Raw genomic sequence first — 5,455 nt, 5'->3', positions numbered from 1 at the left:
AATACTGTATAAAGCAAAAATAATATTCGCTTATTTGACAAAGGAAATAGCTTGCTGTATAATTATCATTTCTTCATTAGAAGAAGGTATTTGACTGTATGGCTAAGGTCTCTGTTTCTAAGTTTCAATGTAAAGGAATTCATAATTAGCAGCACAGCTATACCTCCCTTTTTAGGGCTTTTATAAGGACTGAGTGAGATGATAGATACTTATCAGAGGTGTCATAGGTGCCTTTACAGTCTTCTTGACCCTCTTGTCTCAGGGACTGTGACTGTATATTTCAGTCTAGTGTCTCTCTAGAGATGTTCCCTGAAAGGGATCTGCCTGCCTTCATGGAAGCAAGCCTTCCCTCATGCCCCCGTGTGGACCTCTTACCCCTTAATGTAGGGCCTTTTTAAATGACACTGAGATGGAGATGTCTGTTGGGCAGGGAACCGACAGGACCTACCAAAATCTGTCGATTTGTAAATATAGGAATGATATAAAGGCCATAAGATTTAAGAATAACTCAAGCAAGTTTGAGGAATCATGCAACTGACATGTTTTCACAGAACTGAAATCTGAATAAATACTTAGTGAGAGAATGAAAGATTGGGGATTCTCCAAGCTGAATTCTGTTAAATGTATCCGTAGGGCATGGAAATTTGCATGTGGTGAGCACACACTTGAAGTTCCAAATCCTTCTTATTTCACACATCCTTCACAAGTCTTGTGAGGTAAGATTCATTTGGGTTTTGAAGGTGGTAAAATTGAGAACTAGTGATATAAATGACTTGCCAAGGTATACGCAGCAAACGTGTGATTAAAAGTTAGGTGGGCGTGGCTCCGAAGTTCAGTCTGCCCCGCCACATCTCAACCGCCGCTCAGTCGTTAAGCAATAAACATTGGAACAATTTTACAACAGAGTGAAGAGGAACTTCTGGCTAACATCAGGTTGCCCTGGATTCTAGAACTAAGCAACAGTACGTAACATATGAAACTAAAATCCGTACCTGCTATACAGTAATTCTACATTTCAAAATGCCACTGATGTTTTTAAATAAAATTCATACAAAGTTAGTTTCAAGGAGAAAAAAAAATACTGACACAAATTAGAATTCTAGATATAAGGGAAAATGTCTTTAATAGTTCCTAGTACAGAAGGAGATAACAACCTATTTTATAAACGTTGAAATTCCCAGGTGGATCCAGGAACTCCTGAAATAGACTCCGACACAGATCAGGGTCTGAAACCATCTCTAGGAGGCATACAGCCATAGAAGGGTCCCTGTGAGCCTGTGGCCCCAGCTGATGCCGACCAGAAGGCAGATTGGCGCAATTGCTCTGAGTTGAAATAAATACATCATGACTCTGGGCATTCATTTGGTCCACTGCTTTACTGAAACATGCTTTACTTGCAGGTTTGACTACTTCTACAGTAATGCCTTTGGCACAGTATCTCTATTTTTGCCAGCAGATAAAACTAACTGAATTGTGCTAGGAACCTGGCTAAAGAAGTTTTTTAAATATTCAAAAGGGAAGTGTTGATTCCTGTTTTTAAAGCACATGAACAATTAGCAGAACTACTAAGATAGTATTGCTTAGGTAATTCCAAGTTAATAATTAATGGAGATGAATCCTCAAAAAAAGTACACGATAAAATGAGCAGAGAATCTGGGGTAGATTAAACTATTTCCTAGCAAATTCCGACATTATTAAGACCAGCCAGGTCAGGCCTGTCAAGAGTGCCTGTGCTTTATCTCAGAACACGGACTTTCTTCAAAGAATTCTACCGTGATTTTAGGTGAATGGAATCATAGAAAATCTTTATTGGAAGGGGAGGGCGGGGTGTCATTTCTCATGTGAGGAAAGTAACAGTACCCCATAAATCATTCTACCCTTATAACAAATTTGGGTAAATTTTACGTTATAGAGGTTTAAGCCAATACTATTGCAATATTTTAAGTTACTGGCTGAAGCTTTATGAAATGATAGCTAAGGAAGAATTGATATTTTAATTTTAATATTTTAATCTATTTTAAATGAGTTGCATCATTAAAAAATAGGGCTAACTGATACAATACTGTGAACTTATCTCCACATATTATTCAAATTATGACAACTAATGTCCATTTTCTGGTCCAAGATCTTGTCTAGGGTCTATGATGCATTCCGTTATTATGTCTTTTTAGTCTCCTCTGGCAATCTGAGACAGATCCTCAGTTCCCAGGCATGTTTATAATGAAATTTGGTTTTATTTCTTCTAGGGAATACAGGGTTAAGAACTTAGGGTGTCACATCAGGAAATCTGCGGTTCTTAGCTCTCTCATTGTAGGATATTCCAGAAGGCATTTCATTTATAGGAACCCAAGTTTACATCATTTATTAAAATGACGGAGTTGGACAATATGAAAGGTTTTCAGACTTTATACTACCAAGGAAAATTTTTCATTATTTTTATTTTCCATCATGAAAAGATATGATCTATTATCCAAACGGAAGTACTTGGATCATTTTGACAATGCAAATGTAATAATACTTATAAAAGAGTGGCATATTCTTTATCAGACATGCAAATAATAAATGAGTATTGGATAGAGTGATTACATGAGTTCAGGGAAAGAGAAAATGATAACCAAATGGCAAATGCAACAATTTCTTAACTTTCTAGACCATGAACTCAAAGCTTAGTAAGTAATCCAACTTGACTACCTATTGCTGGAGACTTTTGGAGGAAAATAAGCAAATTATCTCTTTTTCTGAATGTTGTTTATGTGTTTATGTAGCCAGCATATGGTGAGCTATGTGCAACTAAAACTGCATTGAGATTATAGGCTTTGGAAATACTGTGTCTTTCTTCTACTTTATGTAGATTTCTACACTTAATGTGCTCTTAAGAACATGATTTTGAAAATTAGTAATAAAATTCTATTTTAAAAATATTTTTAAGATACATTAAAGGTTAAATTGCATTTTACCTCAAGAAAATGACATTTTTACTGTATAAACTCTACTTCCAGATAACAAAATTCCTATGTTTTTAATAAATTATTTAACTATAACGGAGAAATGGTGATCAGTATTACTGACAGATTCAGCCTGAAATGCATCCAACCAAATTCAAAACATCTACTAAACTGCTACCTTTGTTACAGTGTAGAAAGCTTCCTGTTAGAGCCTATGACTAGCAATCTTGCAGCACTTAAATTACCTGTGAATTCATTTAAAATTCAGGTTGAAGTTTTTTCTTTAGGTAGATTTTCAGGGCCTTAGAATGAAATGTATTAAAACTGAAAATGAGTAATTTTAGTATGCAAGTTCTGGAAATAAGGATAACTTCAATATAATTTATTGTATGTTAAATGTCTCTTAAGGTTATAATTTATCATTATGTAACCTAGAGCCATTGCAAATTACAATGTCTTTATTTACATAATTCATTATATTTATTAGTAGCCATTTCAAATCTTACATAATAGTTAGACTTTTAAAGAGATTTTGAGTACTTATACAATCATCTCACTGTACTCATGTTTTTCAGTGGAACATCAGTGGGACAGTCAGAGAGATGCAGTGATCTGTCAAATGATAGGGCTTTTCATTGCGGCAGAATTGGCTTCACACCCCAATTATTCTAATGTCCCCATCACATTTGTTCTTCAATAACATGCTACCATCTTTAATGGAACAAATTGGTGGGGTTTTTTCCTTATTATCTCAAACACAATAGACAGAATGTTTGAATAAGTTGATCACTTTTAGAGAAAACTGAAAGCTGCACTAATGGGAATGATGAAAAGCATTTTATACAAACAGAACTATTCTCTGGGGGAAAAAAACAACATATAAGCTGATTTCAGAAAAAAATAAATGAAAGAAAGAAAAATAAGTCATTGACTTTTTCCTCTTTCCGGAAATAGAAGGAATAAGAGTAGTGCAACCTCCCAGTGGCGATGTCACCGTGTTACAGCAGGCCACGCTCAAGCAGAGCTCAGAGAGAAATGAGAAGCCTGAACGCTGCTGTCTTCCCAGCTGGAATCTAGAATAAGGAACAAAAAGCTGTTAACAGGAGAATGACAACCTCTCGTTAGCGTCGGTCTTATAATTTCTGTTAGCTCTTAAATAATCCTGAAACTGATTGAAAAAGATCTGGAGAGAGAGGCACTAATATTGTTCCCTATATAAAGAATAGGACCTTTTCTTTTGTGACCCATGAAAGGAATAGCATGTAATTGAATGCTTGCTTTTCCCTAAACCAGTGGTTCTAGCATGTTGTCTGTAGACCAGCAGCGTGAGCACCACCTTGGAACCAGCTAGAATTCCCAGACCCCACCCAGACCTACTCAATCAGAAATTCAGGGGACAGTTCCTGAAATTATACTTTTAACAAGCCCTCTAAATTTGTGCCCACTACAGTTTGAGGACTAATGCCCATATATCTATTTAAGCTTTCCTGAAAGCTGCATCAGATGAAAATAAAACCATGCAGCTGCATTTCCTGCCTTTAGCATCCATGATGCTAACTACTCCCTGCTTTTCTAATCTGTGTGCCACAATCAAGCAGAAAGTCAGGCTAACACCTTCTTCAACGTGGGAGTATTGGAATTTCTGCAGTGATGCCCTGGGGGAATCTTCAGGGTATAAAGAAAATGGGTGTGGGACACAAGAGAGATTATACCACTGGAAACATTGTCTAGAATCAAGGGCTTTCTAGGGCTTTTCTGCAAGTGTCATCCTCCCCACTCACAAGTGGTCCATGAGGCAGATCATTTTAATCCAACACAGACTAAAGGGATTTGAATTCAAAAATAATTGTAGCCCTGTTGGTAACAGGCCTGAGATTTGTGTGACAAGAGGAGAAGCTCATGCACTAATGTTCGTCTTGCTGATGCTGTGTAGTTGCAGTTATCTGCCTCCTGTTTAGGGTTTGTCGTGGTTTTCTCCTCGATCTCCTGCCTGTTAAGAGTTTGGTTTCCTTGGTAACGCCTCTCTCCTTCATTCCTGGGAAACACATTGCTTTTTCTTAGTGTCCCTGTGAAGGAACTGCAGAGAATAGAGCGAGTTCAGGTTTATCTTGATGAGACCGTGGGTAGAGACTCATCGGATGGAGGAAGTCAATCTAGAAAGAAAAATTTCAACAGCACCAAATAAAAAATAAGCTACTTCGCCTCTTGATTCCTAATGGAATATGAAGGTACAAATTCCAGCCTACTTGCACAAAATAAGCAAACAAACAAACCAGGTCATATACTTTGTCTTTTTTGATATAGATCTCAAAAATTTAGAAATAAAATGGAAGAAATGGTTAATATCATATACTTGGCAGAACTAAGACAGAATAAGTAAAAAGACACCTAAATTTTCCTTTGTCTTTCAGATTCCAGTTATCCAAACTTCCCAGGGATAACTAGTGGATTATGAGCCAGGCTAGTCAAGTTTATAAAGGAAATTTTTTAAAAATCTTCAAAGTATATGC

The sequence above is a fragment of the Camelus dromedarius genome, chromosome 3 (assembly GCF_036321535.1).
Source record: "Camelus dromedarius isolate mCamDro1 chromosome 3, mCamDro1.pat, whole genome shotgun sequence".
In the NCBI taxonomy this organism is placed as follows: domain Eukaryota; kingdom Metazoa; phylum Chordata; class Mammalia; order Artiodactyla; family Camelidae; genus Camelus; species Camelus dromedarius.
The sequence above is the reverse complement of the archived record's forward strand: the minus strand, read 5'-3'. Positions refer to the sequence as shown.